We start from the raw sequence: 20,498 nt of genomic DNA, 5'->3' as shown, positions 1-20,498 counted from the left end.
CGGCTGCATATATGGGTTGATATCGGTATCGGTTGATATCGGTATCGGTAATTAAAGAGTTGGACAATATCGGAATATCGGACATTGGCAAAAAGCCATTATCGAACATCCCTAGTTGTGAGTTCAAACCCCGGCCGAGTCATACCAAAAATGGGACCCATTACCTCCCTGCTTGGCACTCAGCATCAAGGGTTGGAATTGGGGGTTAAATCACCAAAAATGATTCCCGGGTGCGGCACCGCTGCTGCCCACTGCTCCCCTCACCTCCCAGGGGGTGAACAAGGGGATGGGTCAAATGCAGAGGACAAATTTCTCCACACTTAGTGTGTGTGTGGGACAATCATTGGTACTTTAACTTTAACCAACCCAAAAAACCTCCCTCCCCCATTTACACTCATTCACACAAAAGGGTTGTTTCTTTCTGTTATTAATATTCTGGTTCCTACATTATATATCAATATATATCAATACAGTCTGCAAGGGATACAGTCCGTAAGCACACATGATTGTGCGTGCTGCTGGTCCACTAATAGTACTAACCTTTAACAGTTAATTTGACTCATTTTCATTAATTACTAGTTTCTATGTAACTGTTTTCATATTGTTTTACTTTCTTTTTTATTCAAGAAAATGTTTTTAATTTATTTATCTTATTTTATTTTATTAATTTTTTTTAAAAGTACCTTATCTTCATCATACCTGGTTGTCCAAATTAGGCATGATAATGCGTAGAGATGTCCGATAATATCGGCCTGCCGATATTATCGGCCAATAAATGCGTTAAAAGGTAATATCGGGAATTATCGGCATCGGTTCTTTTATTATCGGTATCGGGTTTTTTAAATTAAATTTTTATTGTTTTTATTAAATCAACATAAAAAACACAAGATACACTTACAATTAGTGCACCAACCCAAAAAACCTCCCTCCCCCATTTACACTCATTCATACTCATTTCTTTCTGTTATTAATATTCTGGTTCCTATATCAATACAGTCTGCAAGGGATACAGTCCGTAAGCACACATGATTGGTCCACTAATAGTACTAACCTTTAACAGTTAATTTTACTCATTTTCATTAATTACTAGTTTCTATGTAACTGTTTGTATATTGTTTTACTTTCTTTTTTATTCAAGAAAATGTTTTTAATTTATTTATCTTATTTTATTTTATGATTTAAAAAAAAAACATACCTGGTTGTCCAAATTAGGCATACTAATGTGTTAATTCCACGACTGTATATATCGGTTGATGTCAGTATCGGTTGATATCGGTATCGGTAATTAAAGAGTTGGACAATATCGGAACATCGGATATCGGCAAAAAGCCATTATCGGACATCCCTAATAATATGTTAATTCCACGACTGTATATATCGGTTGATATCGGTATCGGTTGATATCGATATCGGTAATTAAAGAGTTGGACAATATCGGAACATCGGATATCGGCAAAAAGCCATTATCGGACATCCCTAAAAATGTGTTAATTCCACGACTGTATATATCGGTTGATATCGGTATCGGTTGATATCGGTATCGGTAATTAAAGAGTTGGACAATATCGGAACATCGGATATCGGCAAAAAGCCATTATCGGACATCCCTAATAATGTGTTAATTCTACGACTGTATATATCGGTTGATATCGGTATCGGTTGATATCGGTATCGGTAATTAAAGAGTTGGACAATATCGGAACATCGGATATCGGCAAAAAGCCATTATCGGACATCCCTAATAATGTGTTTATTCCACGACTGTATATATCGGTTGATATCGGTATCGGTTGATATCGGTATCGGTAATTAAAGAGTTGGACAATATCGGAACATCGGATATCGGCAAAAAGCCATTATCGGACATCCCTAATTATTAGCTTTATTTTACGGTACATTAAACAAATGTTTCTTATTGCAATCGAAGAACAACTTTGTCTTTAAATAAAATAGTGAACATACTAGACAACTTGTCTTTTAGTAGTAAGTAAACAAACAAAGGTTCCTAATTAGTCTGCTGACATATGCAGTAACATATTGTGTCATTAATCATTCTATTATTTTGTCAACATTATAAAGGACAAGCTGTAAAAATTGATTAATAATGTACTTGTTCATTTACTGATAATATCTGCTGTGTTAATATGTTCTATCTACACTTTTGTTCAAATGTAATAATCACTTATTCTTCTCTTGTTTGGATACTTTACATTAGTTTTGGATGATACCACAAATTTAGGTATAATCCGATACCAAGTAGTTACAGGATCATGCATTGGTCATAGTCAAAGTCCTCATGTGTCTAGGGACATATTTACTGAGTTTATAAACATAATATGAATTTTTAAAAAAGGAAGAAGTTTTTGTGGCGATAAAAAATGTAGATGTAATCATAGTAGTATCGACTAGATACGCTATTGTACTTGGTATCATTACAGTGGATGTCAGGTGTAGATCCACCCATGGCATTTGTTTACGTTCAGGCGCGCTAGCTTTTGTTATCCTTTTTGTATCCTCCTACGGTGTGTAGAGAAGCATGTTTAGCTATTCCTCGTCCTGCAGGGATGATACTTGTAAGAAACTTACTTGATTTGTCGCCATGGAGACCAGGATTAGTGATTTAGAAGTAGCTAAAACACTGCCGACTGCGGATGGATGTTAGCCGCAAGCTAGCTAGCCATTTCTTAAAGCACCTCTTCCTGATGGCGTTTCAGTGTTATAACTTCACCTTTATTGTCAGTTTACCATGAATTGATTAACGTGGACCCCGACTTAAACAAGTTGAAAAACGTATTCGGGTGTTACCATTTAGTGGTCAATTGTACGGAATATGTACTGTACTTTGCAATCTACTAATAAAAGTTTCAATCAATCAAAGTTTTTAAGCCAAAATGCGTCCGTTCTCCCTTTTCTGTCTACACACTGTCTGTTTGTAAGTACTCCGTGATTGTGCGCTGCCGAACGTGCTCCTCTGCCCGTAAACCCAGCAATGTCATGACGTGATGGCGCTCCGCCATGCCTGTTGGGAACCGGTACTTTTCAAACAGAGTAAAGTACCATTTTTGATTCATTAGTACCTTGATACTACACTAGTACCGGTATGCCATACAGCCCTAGTACTTCAGTGGCCTAGTGGTTAGCGTGACCGCCCTGAGATCGGTAGGTTGTGAGTTCAAACCCCGGCCGAGTCTGATAGTATACAAAATGTGGCTAAGTACATTCATGCCTTGATTGTCAAAGATGTTGGTAATGGGGGCACATTTGTCGGGCACACATCAATATGCTGAAATAATATGTATTGATTGATTGAGTGAGAAGTTTATTGACATCTTAAAGAATTGAATCCATGTAATACTTTAAAACCTCTAAAGGCTTAGTGGCCACATGCGTGGACAGCACCTTTTAGCTCTTATTTCCAAAATTGTGTACACTACTGAATTGGGGTCTTATGGCCGCTTATGTGGACACTTATACTGCCATCTGGTGGTGTCAGAAGAGTAAAACATACAATGGAATTAAAAAAAAAAAAGTGTAAAAATAAGAATTTGCATGTCACTAAACCATACTTTCCAACCCTCCTGATTATTCCCGGGAGACTCCTGAATTTCAGTGCCCCTCCCGAAAATCTCCCGAGGCAACAATTCTCCCAAATTTCTCCCCATTTCCACCCGGACAACAACATTGGGGGCGTGCCTTAAAGGCACTGCCTTTAGCGTCCTCTACAACCTGTCGTCACATACAAACAGCGTGCCGGCCCAGTCACATAATATATGCGACTATCACACACATACACACAAGTGAATGCATACTTGGTCAACAGCCATACAGGTCACACTGAGGGTGGCCGTATAAACAACTTTAACACTGTTACAAATATGCCCCACACTGTGAACCCACACCAAACAAGAATGACAATCACATTTCGGGAGAACATCCGCACCGTAACACAACATAAACACAGCAGAACAAATACCCAGAAGCCCTTGCAGCACTAACTCTTTCGGGACGCTGCAATATACAACCCCCGCTACCACCAAACCCCACCTCCAATCTCCCGAATTCGGAGGTCTCAAGGTTGGCAAGTATACAGGCCAAAAGTTTGGACACACCTTCTCATTCAATGCGTTTTTCTTAATTTTCATGACTATTTACATTGTAAATTGTCACTGAAGGCATCAAAACTATGAATGAACACATGTGGAGTCACGTACTTTACAAAAAAAAAGGTGAAATAACTGAAAATATGTTTTTCATTTCTTCAGAATAGCCACCCTTTGCTCTGATTACTGTTTCGCACACACCTGAAATGGTTTTCACTTCAAGCTCATCGAGAGAATGCCAAGAGTGTGCAAAGCAGTAATCAGAGCAAAGGAAAGAAACTAGAATATAAAACATGTTTTCAGTTATTTCACCTTTTTTTTGTTAAGTACATAACTCCACATGTGTTCATTCATAGTTTTGATGCCTTCAGTGACAATGTAAATAGTCATGAAAATAAATAAAACGCATTGAATGAGGAGAAGGTGTGTCCAAACGTTTGGCCTGTACTGTATATATACTGTACACGTTTGGCTTCTTAAATCTCTGGTCCATGACGTGCTTGTGTGGATCAGTTCCACCAATTTCACTTATTTTTCAAGGAATATGTACAGTTAGTCTTGGTGCGGCCCCTTGATTTTTTTTTGTACGATTCATTAGAATCCTCTCTGAGCTGCCACCTTAACGTGGTAGAGGAGTTTGCGTGTCCCAATGATCCTAGGAGCTATGTTGTCCGGGGGCTTCTATGCCCCCTGGTAGGGTCTCCCAAGGCAAACTGGTCCTAGGTGAGGGATCAGACAAAGAGCAGCTCGAAGATCTCTATGAATAACACTGACAAGGAACCCAGATTTCCCTCGCCCAGACGCGGGTCACCGGGGGCCCCCTCTGGAGCCAGGCCCGGAGGTGGGGCACGATGGCGAGCGCCTGGTGGCCGGGCCTGTCCCCATGGGGCCCGGCCGGGCACAGCCCGAAGAGGCAATGTGGGTCCCCCCTCCAATGGGCTCACCACCCATAGCAGGGGTCATAGAGGTCGGGTGCGATGTGAGCTGGGCGGAAGCCGAAGGCAGGGCACTTGGCGGTCCGATCCTCGGCTACAGAAGCTAGCTCTTGGGACGTGGAACGTCACCTCGCAGGGGGGGAAGGAGCCTGAGCTAGTGCGCGAGGTGGAGAAGTTCCGGCTAGATATAGTCGGACTCACTTCGACGCACAGCAAGGGCTCTGGAACCAGTTCTCTCGAGAGGGGCTGGACTCTCTTCCACTCTGGCGTTGCCGGCAGTGAGAGGCGACGGGCTGGGGTGGCAATTCTTGTTTCCCCCCGGCTCAGAGCCTGTACGTTGGAGTTCAACCCGGTGGACAAGAGGGTAGCTTCCCTCCGCCTTCGGGTGGGGGAACGGGTCCTGACTGTGGTTTGCGCTTACGCGCCAAACCGCAGCTCAGAGTACCCACCCTTTTTGGATTCACTCGAGGGAGTACTCGAAAGTGCTCCCCCGGGTGATTCCCTCGTTCTACTGGGGGACTTCAATGCTCATGTTGGCAGCGACAGTGAAACCTGGAGAGGCGTGATTGGGAAGAATGGCTGCCCGGATCTGAACCCGAGCAGTGTTTTGTTATTGGACTTTTGTGCCCGTCACAGATTGTCCATAACGAACACCATGTTCAAACATAAGGGTGCACTTGGCACCAGGACACCCTAGGCCGCAGTTCCATGATCGACTTTGTAGTTGTGTCATCGGATTTGCGGCCTCATGATTTGGACACTCGGGTGAAGAGAGGGGCGGAGCTTTCTACCGATCACCACCTTGTGGTGAGTTGGCTGCGATGGTGGGGGAGGATGCCGGACAGACCTGGCAGGCCCAAACGCATTGTGAGGGTTTGCTGGGAACGTCTAGCAGAGTCTCCTGTCAGAGAGAGTTTCAATTCCCACCTCCGGAAGAACTTTGAACATGTCACGAGGGAGGTGCTGGACATTGAGTCCGAATGGACCATGTTCCGTGCCTCTATTGTCGAGGCGGCTGATTGGAGCTGTGGCCGCAAGGTAGTTGGTGCTTGTCGTGGCGGTAATCCTAGAACCCGTTGGTGGACACCGGCGGTGAGGGATGCCGTCAAGCTGAAGAAGGAGTCCTATCGGGTTCTTTTGGCTCATAGGACTCCTGAGGCAGTGGACAGGTACCGACAGGCCAAGCGGTGTGCGGCTTCAGCGGTCGCAGAGGCAAAAACTCGGACATGGGAGGAGTTCGGTGAGGCCATGGAAAACGACTTCCGGACGGTTTCGAAGCAATTCTGGACTACCATCCGCCGCCTCAGGAAGGGGAAGCAGTGCACTATCAACACCGTGTATGGTGAGGATGGTGTTCTGCTGACCTCGACTGCGGATGTTGTGGATCGGTGGAGGGAATACTTCGAAGACCTCCTCAATCCCACCAACACGTCTTCCTATGAGGAAGTAGTGCCTGGGGAGTCTGTGGTGGGCTCTCCTATTTCTGGGGCTGAGGTTGCTGAGGTAGTTAAAAAGCTCCTCGGTGGCAAGGCCCCGGGGCTGGATGAGATCCGCTCGGAGTTCCTTAAGGCTCTGGATGCTGTGGGGCTGTCTTGGTTGACAAGACTCTGCAGCATCGCGTGGACATCGGGGGCAGTACCACTGGATTGGCAGACCGGGGTGGTGGTTCCTCTCTTTAAGAAGGGGAACCGGAGGGTGTGTTCTAACTACCGTGGGATCACACTCCTCAGCCTTCCCGGTAAGGTCTATTCAGGTGTACTGGAGAGGAGGCTACGCCGGATAGTCGAACCTCGGATTCAGGAGGAACAGTGTGGTTTTCGTCCTGGTCGTGGAACTGTGGACCAGCTCTATACTCTCGGCAGGGTCCTTGAGGGTGCATGGGAGTTTGCCCAACCAGTCTACATGTGTTTTGTGGACTTGGAGAAGGCATTCGACCGTGTCCCTCGGGAAGTCCTGTGGGGAGTGCTCAGGGAGTATGGGGTATCGGACTGTCTGATTGTGGCAGTCCGCTCCCTGTATGCTCAGTGCCAGAGCTTAGTCCGCATTGCCGGTAGTAAGTCGGACACGTTTCCAGTGAGGGTTGGACTCCGCCAAGGCTGCCCTTTGTCACCGATTCTGTTTATAACTTTTATGGACAGAATTTCTAGGCGCAGTCAAGGCGTTGAGGGGATCTGGTTTGGTGGCTGCAGGATTAGGTCTCTGCTTTTTGCAGATGATGTGGTCCTGATGGCTTCATCTGGCCAGGATCTTCAGCTCTCGCTGGATCGGTTCGCAGCCGAGTGTGAAGCGACTGGGATGAGAATCAGCACCTCCAAGTCCGAGTCCATGGTTCTCGCCCGGAAAAGGGTGGAGTGCCATCTCCGGGTTGGGGAGGAGATCTTGCCCCAAGTGGAGGAGTTCAAGTACCTCGGAGTCTTGTTCACGAGTGAGGGAAGAGTGGATCATGAGATCGACAGGCGGATCGGTGCGGCGTCTTCAGTAATGCGGATGCTGTATCGATTCGTTGTGGTGAAGAAGGAGCTGAGCCGGAAGGCAAAGCTCTCAATTTACCGGTCGATCTACGTTCCCATCCTCACCTATGGTCATGAGCTTTGGGTTATGACCGAAAGGACAAGATCACGGGTACAAGCGGCTGAAATGAGTTTCCTCCGCCGGGTGGCGGGGCTCTCCCTTAGAGATAGGGTGAGAAGATCTGCCATCCAGGAGGAGCTCAAAGTAAAGCCGCTGCTCCTCCACATCGAGAGGAGCCAGATGAGGTGGTTCGGGCATCTGGTCAGGATGCCACCCGAACGCCTCCCTAGGGAGGTGTTTAGGGCACGTCCGACCGGTAGGAGGCCGCGGGGAAGACCCAGGACACGTTGGGAAGACTGTGTCTCCCGGCTGGCCTGGGAACGCCTCGGGGTCCCACAGGAAGAGCTGGACGAAGTGGCTGGGGAGAGGGAAGTCTGGGCTTCCCTGCTTAGGCTGCTGCCCCCGCGACCCGACCTCGGATAAGCGGAAGAAGATGGATGGATGGATTCATTAGAATCCAGTTACCAAGGGGACAGTACAGCACCATGTAAACAAAACCCACGTCCAGCAAAACTGGCTACCCGGCACCCACAATTAAAGTACCAATGAAATTATTCTCTGCATTTGACCCATCACCCTTATTCACCCCCTGGGAGGTGAGGGGAGCAGTGAGCAGCAGCGGTGGCCACGCCCGGGAATCATTTTTGGTGATTTAACCCCCAATTCCAACCCTTGATGCTGAGTGCCAAGCAGGGAGGTAATGGGTCCCATTTTTATAGTCTTTGGTATGGGGTTTGAACTCACAACCTACCGATCTCAGGGCGGACACTCTAACCACTAGGCCACTGAGTAGGTGAATAGTAAAATGACTGTAATGCAGCCAAAACATTTTTTTTGGTAGCATTTTAACTGTCAAATAATTGCAAAAAAACTGAAAGAAAGTGAAAGTAAAACAACTCTTAGTTTCAGTTTATTTGGAACATGATGTAATGCGTCACATGTTTCCAGCGGTTTCATTACAGCACGCCCAAAAAGTAGTAGGAAGAAGCAGAGCTTATTTAATTCTACACTGCAAAAATTGAAATCTAAGTAAGATTAAATATCTCAAATAAGGGTGATATTTGCTTATTTTCTGTCTGATAAGATAATTCTTCTCACTAAGCAGATTTTATGTTAGAGTGTTTTACTTGTTTTAAGTGTTTTGGTCCTAAATGATCTCAGTAAGATATTACAGCTTGTTGCTGAGATTTGATGACCTATATTGAGTAAAACATGCTTGAAACTAGAATATCAACTGTTGCAAAGCTGTGTCATCAACACTCACAAGTATAAAACTACTTTTTTTACTTCAAGCATGACAAAAGAAATCATGATGCATTATGTCAAGATAATGGCACTAGCATTTACTTAATTTAAGAATATTTTTCAACATATTGAGCAAAAAGGTCTCTTTTTTTTTCTACCAAGAAAAATGCACTTGTTATTAATGAGAATATACTTATTTTAAGGTATTTTTGGATTCATTGAGGTTAGCTAATTTTACTTGTTTTGGAAAGTCTTGACAAGCCAAATTTTCTTGTTCTATTGGCAGATAATTTTGCTTAGTTCAAATAAAATACCCCTCATTTTTGTATTTTTTTTCTTGTTTTTGATCACTGACTTTTTGCAGTGTACCCCTTTTCATGCCATAGCAATTTTATCAATTTCCTTGTTCTCTGTAACAGAACAGTAAATAAATAAATAATTAATATACCATAGTAAGTAAATAAATATTAAATACATGAATAATTCAAGATGTTCATCATAATTGTGAACAGTCTCTTAAAATGCATTTATTTGATTTATTTGGTTAATCCATCCCATAATTTAATTCCACATACAGATATGCTCAAGCAGTGGTGTCAAACATACGGCCCGTGGGCCGGATCAGGCCCGCGAACAGGTTTTCCCCCGGGCCGCGAGATGAGTTGGAGTATAAAAGTGAGCGTAAATGTTTGGAATGAAGGAAACTGCTGTTCTAAATGTGTCCACTAGATGTCGCAATAGCAAGCACATGACTTCAGAGGGGGCGGAGCCATATCTAGTGTTAAGATAGAGCTTATGTGTCCGTGTTTGGACACTACTTACTCACGTTGTTTATAAGTGACAGTATACAAAATGTGGCTAGGTACATTCATGCCTTGATTGTCAAAGATGTTGGTAATGGGGGCACATTTTTCGGGCGCACATTAATATGCTGAAATAATATGTATTGATTAATTGATTAAGAAGTTTATTGACATCTTAAAGAATTTAATCCATGCAATGCTTTAAAACCTCTAAAGGCTTAGTGGCCACATGCGTGGACAGCACCTTTGAGCTCTTATTTCCAAAATTGTGTACACTACTGAATTGGGGTTTTATGGCCACTTATGTGGACACTTATACTGCCATCTAGTGGTGTCAGAAGACAATGGAATTTGAAAAAAATAAGTGTAAAAATAAGAATTTGCATGTCACTAAACCATACTTTCCAAACCTCCCGATTATTCCCGGGAGACTCCCGAATTTCATTGCCCCTTCCGAAAATCTCTCGGGGCAACCATTCTCCCAAATTTCTCCCGATTTCCACCCGGACAACAATATTGGGGGCGTGCCTTAAAGGCACTGCCTTTAGCGTCCTCTACAACCTGTCGTCACGTCCGCGTTTCCTTCATACAAACAGCGTGCCGGCCCAGTCACATAATATATGCGGCTTTTACACACACTTAAGTGAATGCAAAGCATACTTGGTCAACAGCCATACAAGTCACACTGAGGGTGGCCGTATAAACAACTTTAACACTGTCACAAATATGTGAACCCACACCAAACAAGAATGACAAACACATTTCGGGAGAACAGCCACACCGTAACACAACATAAACAGAACAGAACAAATACCCAGAACCCCTTGCAGCACTAACTCTTCCGGGACGCTACAATACACACCCCCGCTACCACCAAACCCCGCCCCACCAACTCCGCCCACCTCAACCCCCCCTCCCCCCACCTCAAACCCCACCGCCCCATCTCCCGAATTCGGAGGTCTCAAGGTTGGCAAGTATGCACGAAACATGAAGTACACGTTTGTGTACTTATGGACTAAGTACATCATATCAAAAGATGATTCTTGGTTTTGATTCTAATTAGGGTCCAATAAGCTCAAATAGCCAAGAGAAATAAACAGAAAAGCATGTAAACAAACAGCCTGGGCCTTAAGAGGTTGAAAAGGCAAATGGATGGCACAGAAAGCCAAAAGGCTTGTTTCCGTTGTGCTCCATGAAATATTCATCACATTTGATACATTCAATAATAAAAGACATATAACCTATAACATGTATGTAAAAAAATCACGTTTAAAACTTTGATAAATGATGTAGATATACACAGTACACATGTCAGGTGATTTGAAAAACAATATATACAAAAAATTGGTAAGGGTGTATCCCTTTATGGAGGATGCCCGTGCGTGACTTAGTTTAACGTGAGGAGACTGGTGCACAGACAGTCACCACACGATCTTTGACAGAACCGGGTCAGGGTCCAGTGGTATGGAGTCCAATACGACTGGGGACCCTTTTCTGCTGCAGCCTTCATCCACCATCGCAGCCGTATCCCTGGCTTGGGGGCAGTCAGGTACTAGGCCTTTGCCAAGGGCCACCTGGGGTAACAGTAGTAAAGGGGTTAACCTGATAGTGCCCCAAGACCCCCATAGAGGAGCTTCCACTGCCGGATGCACTTTAACCACATATAAACCTGCTTGATGCTTCGGAAAGTTGCTGGGGACCAATTTTGGTTCAGATCAGGTAGAGTTTGTGCTGAGCCATGATTTTATGGCAGTTTTAAAATTTAGTAGGGAAGTCTGAATTTTAAGGTTTGTTGGTAGTGGCAAAATAGTAGAATGCACTTTTTTCCCATAAGAGTCTTGAATTTGGGGGGGCAGCGAGGTCTGAGGAACTCCCTCTCGTGCATGTTCACCACTGTGTTACATGGCCTTTCCTTTTAACAACACTCAGTAAACGTTTGGGAACTGAGGAGACACATTTTTGAAGCTTCTCAGGTGGAATTCTTTCCCATTCTTGTTTGATGTACAGCTTAAGTTGTTCAACAGTCCGGGGGTCTCCGTTGTGGTATTTTAGGCTTCATAATGTGCCACACATTTTCAATGGGAGACAGGTCTGGACTACAGACAGGCCAGTCTAGTACCCGCACTCTTTTACTATGAAGCCACGTTGATGTAACACGTGGATTGGCATTGTCTTGCTGAAATAAGCAGGGGCGTCCATGGTAACGTTACTTGGATGGCAACATATGTTGCTCCAAAAGCTGTATGTACCTTTCAGCATTAATGGCGCCTTCACAGATGTGTAAGTTACCCATGCCTTGGGCACTAATACACCCCCATACCATCACAGATGCTGGCTTTTCAACTTTGCGCCTATAACAATCCGGATGGTTCTTTTCCTCTTTGGTCCAGAGGACACGACGTCCACAGTTTCCAAAAACAATTTGAAATGTGGACTTGTCAGACCACAGAACATTTTTCCACTTTGCATCAGTCCATCTTAGATGAGCTCAGGCCCAGCGAAGCCGACGGCGTTTCTGGGTGTTGTTGATAAACGGTTTTCGCCTAGCAAAGGAGAGTTTTAACTTGCACTTACAGATGTAGTGACTAACTGTAGTTACTGACAGTGGGTTTCTGAAGTGTTCCTGAGCCCATGTGGTGATATCCTTTACACACTGATGTCGCTTGTTGATGCAGTACAGCCTGAGGGATCGAAGGTCACGGGCTTAGCTGCTTACGTGCAGTGATTTCTCCAGATTCTCTGAACCCTTTGATGATATTACGGACCGTAGATGGTGAAATCCCTAAAATCCTTGCAACAGCTCATTGAGAAAGGTTTTTCTTAAACTGTTCAACAATTTGCTCACGCATTTGTTGAAAAAGTGGTGACCCTCGCCCCATTTTTGTTTGTGAATGACTGAGCATTTCATGGAATCTACTTTTATACCCAATCATGGCACCCACCTGTTCCCAATTTGCCTGTTCACCTGTGGGATGTTCCAAATAAGTGTTTGAAGAGCATTCCTCAACTTTATCAGTATTTATTGCCACCTTTCCCAACTTCTTTGTCACGTGTTGCTGGCATCAAATTCTAAAAAAAATGTTTAGGGACGGCGTGGCGCAGTGGGAGAGTGGCCGTGCGCAACCCGAGGGTCCCTGGTTCAATCCCCACCTAGTACCAATCTCGTCATGTCCGTTGTGTCCTGAGCAAGACACTTCACCCTTGCTCCTGATGGCTGCTGGTTAGCGCCTTGCATGGCAGCTCCCGCCATCAGTGTGTGAATGTGTGTGTGAATGGGTAAATGTGGAAGTAGTGTCAAAGCGCTTTGAGTATCTTGAAGGTAGAAAAGCGCTATACAAGTACAACCCATTTATCATTTATTTATCATTTATCAGTTTGAACATCAAATATGTTGTCTTTGTAGCATATTCAACTGTATATGGGTTGAAAATGATTTGCAAATCATTGTATTCCGTTTATATTTACATCTAACACAATTTCCCAACTCATATGGAAACGGGGTTTGCAGTTGGACAGGTACTTGGGGACAGTTTCTCTGAGTATTTTGAATACCAGGCACATTGCGATTCGGTGTACTCTTTCCTCAACTCTAAGCCATCCCAATTTGGTAAAGTGGGCTTGAGTTAGGTGAGTCCTGTATGGGGAGGTTGAGCAGGAGTCTCACCAGCTTGTTTTGTATCCCCTTCTAACTTCATGTGTGATTCATGAATTGAGTCCAAATTCCCAAGTTGATGCTAAACACACATATATGCACAGAATAAAGCATATGATGTTGGTACATCAGTTGAGGACAATAAGTGTGGCGCACTTGCAGGAGCAAAGGTCACCGCCGCTGTCCACGGTGCTGAGGTCGAGCACCATCGGGTAGGGGCGGGGCATGTGCTGACGGCGAGACACAGCTGGCAGGTGATTAGAGTTCACAGGTGGTACGTGTTAATCTAATCATCTGTTGTCTTTAACAGTGAGCGGCCGGGTGCAGGAGGAGGAGGAGTAGGGGAGAGATTGCAAAGTCTGGAAAAAATATTTCTGTCTGAAGAGCGTGAAAACAATCATTAAAACCTTTGTCAACTCTGCACAACTGGCAAGTACGCAACGTTTACAATGACATTAATAACATCCTGTAATTTCATTATGATATTGTTATTCCTTTTATCGTCTGATAGATTAAAATGCCCAACCATGGGAGCATTTTACATTTCTGCTAGACTCAATTCCACCTATTTGACTGATGAACATTATCACATAGTTTATTACGGAAGCAGAAATAATGACAAATAAAGACAGAATGCTATCATTTAAGTGTAAAAAAAACAAAAAACAAAGCATTGATATCTACATTTTCTATTTTTTTCTGAAAAAGAAAACAATCTGAAGTTGTCTTTATTTTTAGGTTATCATGCCATGATTGTACCAGTCAACAGATTTTCCTCCATGTGGCCCCTGAGCTGAAATGAGTTTGACGTACAAATGTTTTAAATCCGATTTTCCTACTGAAACCCACTACTACCGACCCGCAGTCTGATAGTTTATATATCAATGATGAAATCTTAACATTGCAACACATGCCAATACGGCCGGGTTAGCTTACTAAAGTGCAATTTTAAATTTTGCGCAACATATCCTGCTGAAAACATCTCGGTATGATGACGCCTGCACGTGACGTCACAGATTGTAGAGGACATTTTGGGACAGCATGGTGGCCAGCTATTAAGTCGTCTGTTTTCATCGCAAAATTCCACAGTATTCTGGACATCTGTGTTGGTGAATCTTTTGCAATTTGTTCAATGAACAATGGCAAAGAAGAAAGCTGTAGGTGGGAAGCGGTGTATTGTGGCCGACTGCAGCAACACAAACACAGCCGGTGTTTCATTGTTTACACTCCCGAAAGATGACAGTCAAGCTTTACCATTGGCCTGTGGAGAACTGGGACAACAGAGACTCTTACCAGGAGGACTTTGATACTTTGGATACGCAGACGCGGTACCGTGAGTACGCATGCAGCTGCGGCTTCCAAACATTTGATCGCTTGCCCGTACGTGCGTGCCGCTATGTGCATGTCACGTACGTAACTTCGGGGACTTTGGGGAAATATATGTGCTGTATGAACTTTGGGGAGGTGAACTGTACTTTGGGCTGTGGGATTGAGTGTGTTGTGCAGGTGTTTGAGTTGTATTGGCGGGTTATATGAACGGGAGGGGGGAGGTGTTTGTTATGCGGGATTAATTTGTGGCATATTAAATATAAGCCTGGTTGTGTTGTGGCTAATAGAGTATATATATGTCTTGTGTTTATTTACTGTTTTAGTCATTCCCAGCTGAATATCATGTCCCACCCGCCTCTCACAGCATCTTCCCTATCTGAATCGCTCCCACTGCCCTCTAGTCCTTCACTCTCACTTTCCTAATCCACAAATCTTTCATCCTCGCTCAAATTAATGGGGAAATCGTCGCTTTCTCGGTCCGAATCGCTCTCGCTGCTGGTGGCCATGATTGTAAACAATGTGCAGATGTGAGGAGCTCCACAACCTGTGATGTCACGCTACTCGTCTGCTACTTCCGGTACAGGCAAGGCTTTTTTATCAGCGACCAAAAGTTGCGAACTTTATCGTCGATGTTCTCTACTAAATCCTTTCAGCAAAAATATGGCAATATCGCGAACTGATCAAGTATGACACATAGAATGGACCTGCTATCCCCGTTTAAATAAGAAAATCGCATTTCAGTAGGCCTTTAAGTGGACGTTTTTAGAGTTCTTAACAGTAACGCAAGTGTAAAATGAAGTTAATGACCGCTGTTTGACAAAAACTAAACAACTCATCCTTTGAACAAAATAACCTTTTTACCTCTTGGTAGTCCAACCACTTAAATTTGAGTGGAGCAGGAAACGTATTGCTGTAGCAAATTGATGCTTGTCACATTGTAAAAATGTCATATACAGATATTGTTATGTGGATATGTCATTCTACTTTTTCAGATTGAGTTGCCTTTTTTTTTTTTTTTTTTGCTATATTTACTCATTTGATCATGAAAAAAAAATATTCATGTAGTGTCCCATCTTCAACACACACCAAATGTGTAAAGATCAGGAATGTTCCACACTGGCTTGAATGGAAACAAGTATTGTGTCTTCCTCTAGTGGCCAATGCAACAAAGCAGCAGCAACTAAGTTGTGACAGTTCACTCGTTTGAATGGTGGCAAAGATGTTCGCTCTCTTTAGGAGAAACATCCCAAACCAAATATTGCTATCAAAAAGCTTCAATCTACTAAAACACTACAATTACGGCCCAAAACACGGAAACTTATTTTGTGTTGAAAACTTGGAATGTTTGTCATAAAGCAGGTCACATGTGTGGAAAATAGTATTTTTTACTTCATTTAACTGCAGTTGTGTACAAGCAGCACTTACATCGTTTCAATATTTTAATCAATATTCACTCACATGATATCAATATTTTAATCAATATTCACTTGCATGATATCAATATTTTAATCAACATTCACTCACATGGTATCAACATTTTGATCAATATTCACTCAGGTGATATCAACATTTTAATCAATATTCACTCACATGGTATCAACATTTTGATCAATATTCACTCACATAGTATCCATTTTTTTAATCAATATTCACTCACATGGTATCAACATCCATCCATCCATCCATTTTCTATCGCTTGTCCCTTTCAACAATTTAATCAATATGAACTCACATGATATCAACATTTTCATTAATATTCACTCACATGGTATCATATTTGAGTCAATATTCACTCATATGACACCAATAGTTTAATCAATACTCACTCACATGATATCAACATTTTAATCAATATTCACTCACATGATATCAACATTGTAATCAATATTCACTTACATGATATCAACATTTTAATCAACATTTACTCACATGGTATCAACATTTTCATTAATATTCACTCACATGGTATCAATATTTTAATCAATATTCACCGTCATAATATCAACATTTTAATCAATATTCACTCACATGGTAACAACATTTTAATCAATATTCACTCACATGGTATCAACATTTTGATCAATATTCACTCACATAGTATCCATTTTTTTAATCAATATTCACTCACATGATATCAACATCCATCCATCCATCCATTTTCTATCGCTTGTCCCTTTCAACAATTTAATCAATATGAACTCACATGATATCAGCATTTTCATTAATATTCACTCACATGGTATCATATTTGAGTCAATATTCACTCATATGATATCAATAGTTTAATCAATACTCACTCACATGATATCAACATTTTAATCAATATTCACTCACATGATATCAACATTTTAATCAATATTCACTTACATGATATCAACATTTTAATCAACATTTACTCACATGGTATCAACATTTTCATTAATATTCACTCACATGGTATCAATATTTGAATCAATATTCACCATCATAATACCAACATTTTAATCAATATTCACTCACATGATATCAATTATTTAATCAACATTCAATCACATGGTATCAACAATTTAATCAATATTCACTCACATGGTATCAACAATTTAATCAATATTCACTCAGGTGATATCAACATTCTAATCAATATTCACTCACATGGTATCAACATTTTAATCAATATTCACTCACATAGTATAATTTTTTTTATTCAAAATTCACTCACATGATATCAACATCCATCCATCCATCCATTTTTACCGCTAGTCCCTTTCAACATTGTAATCAATATTCACTCGCATGATATCAACATTTTCATTAATATTCACTCATATGGTATCATATTTGAATCAATATTCACTCATATGATATCAATAGTTTAATCAATACTCACTCACATGATATCAACATTTTAATCAATATTCACTTACATGATATCAACATTATAATCAACATTTACTCACATGGTATCAACATTTTCATTAATATTCACTCACATGGTATCAATATTTTAATCAATATTCACCGTCATAATATCAACATGTTAATCAATATTCACTCACATGGTATCAACATTTTGATCAATATTCACTCACATAGTATCCATTTTTTTAATCAATATTCACTCACATGATATCAACACCCATCCATCCATCCATTTTCTATCACTTGTCCCTTTCAACAATTTAATCAATATGAACTCACATGATATCAACATTTTCATTAATATTCACTCACATGGTATCATATTTGAGTCAATATTCACTCATATGATATCAATAGTTTAATCAATACTCACTCACATGATATCAACATTTTAATCAATATTCACTCACATGATATCAACATTTTAATCAATATTCACTTACATGATATCAACATTTTAATCAACATTTACTCACATGGTATCAACATTTTCATTAATATTCACTCACATGGTATCAATATTTGAATTAATATTCACCGTCATAATACCAACATTTTAATCAATATTCACTCACATGATATCAATTATTTAATCAATATTCACTTACATGATTTTAACATTTTAATCAACATTCACTCACATGGTATCAACAATTTAATCAATATTCACTCATGTGATATCAACATTTTAATCAATATTCACTCACATGGTATCAACATTTTAATCAATATTCACTCACATAGTATCAATTTTTGTAATCAATATTCACTCACATGATATCAACATCCATCTAACCATCCATTTTTACCGCTTGTCCCTTTCAACATTTTAATCAATATTCACTCGCATGATATCAACAATTTAATTAATATTCACTCACATGATATCAACGATTGAATCATTATTCACTCACATGGTATCAACATTTTAATCAATATTCACTCACATAGTATCAATTTTTGTAATCAATATTCACTCACATGATATCAACATCCATCTAACCATCCATTTTTACCGCTTGTCCCTTTCAACATTTTAATCAATATTCACTCGCATGATATCAACAATTTAATTAATATTCACTCACATGATATCAACGATTGAATCATTATTCACTCACACGATATCAACATTTTCATTAATATTCACTCACATGGTATCATATTTGAATCAATATTCACTCATATGATATCAATAGTTTAATCAATATTCACTTACATAATATCAACATTTTAATCAACATTTACTCACATGGTATCAACATTTTCATTAATATTCACTCACATGGTATCAATATTTGAATCAATATTCACCGTCATAATACCAACATTTTAATCAATATTCACTCACATGATATCAATGATTTAATCAATATTCACTCACATGATTTTAACATTTTAATCAACATTCACTCACATGGTATCAACAATTTAATCAATATTCACTCACACAATATCAATATTTTAATCAATATTCACTTACATGGTATCAACAATTTAATCAATATTCACTCACATGATATCAATAATTTAATCAATATTCACTCATATGGTATCAGCAATTTAATCAATATTCACTCAGGTGATATCAACATTTTAATCAATATTCACTCACATGGTATCAACATTTTAATCAATATTCACTCACATAGTATCAATTTTTTTAATCAATATTCACTCCCATGATATCAACATCCATCCATCCATCCATCCATCCATTTTTACCGCTTGTCCCTTTCAACATTTTAATTAATATTCACTTACATGATATCAACATTTTAATCAATATTTACTCACATGGTATCAACATTTCAATCATTATTTACTCACATGATATCAATATTTTAATCAACATTTACTTACATTATGTCAATTGCTTTAATCAATATTCACTCACATTGTATCATTTTAATCAACATTTACTCACATGGTATCAACATTTTAATCAATATTCACTCACATGATATCAGTATTTTAGTCAAACATTTACTCACATGATATCAACAATTTAATCAATATTCACTCACATTAAATGTTGATATCATGTGAGTGAATATTGATTAAAATGTCAATATCATGTAAGTGAATATTGACTAAATGTTGATATCATGTAAGTGAATATTGATTAAATGTTGATATCATGTAAGTGAATATTGATTAAAATTTTGATATACTCACATGGTATCAACATTTTAATGACTATTCATTCAAATGGTATCAAGATTGTAATCAATATTCACTCACATGGTATCAACATTTTAATCAACATTTAGTCACACGATATCAACATTTTAATCAAGATTCACTCACATGATATCACTATTTGAATCAACATTTACTCACATGCTATCAACATTTTAATCAACATTCACTTCCATGATACCAACATTTTAATCAATCTTCATTTACACGGAATCAACATTTTAATCAGCATTCACTCACATGGTATCAAACTTTTAATCAATATTCACTCACATGGTATCAACCTTTTAATCAATATTCACTCACGTGATATCAATTAATTTAGTCATTATTCACTCACTTGATATCAACATTTTAATTTATGTTCACTCACATGGTATCAAGATTTCTATCAATATTCACTCACATGGTATCAACATTTTAATCAACATTTAGTCACATGATATCAACATTATATTCAATATTCACTCACATGACATCAATTTTTGATTCAACATTTACTCACATAGTATCGACATTTTAATCAATATTCACTCACATGATATCCCTATTTGAATCAACATTTCCTCACATGTTATCAACATTTTTATCAATATTCACTTCCATGATACCAACATTTTAATCAATCTTCATTTACACGGAATCAGCATTTTAATCAGCATTCACTCACATGGTATCAACATTTTAATCAATATTCACTCACGTGATATCAACATTTTAGTCAACATTTACTCACATGGTATCAACAATTTAGTCAATATTC

This window comes from Nerophis lumbriciformis, linkage group LG05 (genome assembly GCF_033978685.3).
Source record: "Nerophis lumbriciformis linkage group LG05, RoL_Nlum_v2.1, whole genome shotgun sequence".
NCBI lineage: Eukaryota > Metazoa > Chordata > Actinopteri > Syngnathiformes > Syngnathidae > Nerophis > Nerophis lumbriciformis.
The sequence above is the reverse complement of the archived record's forward strand: the minus strand, read 5'-3'. Positions refer to the sequence as shown.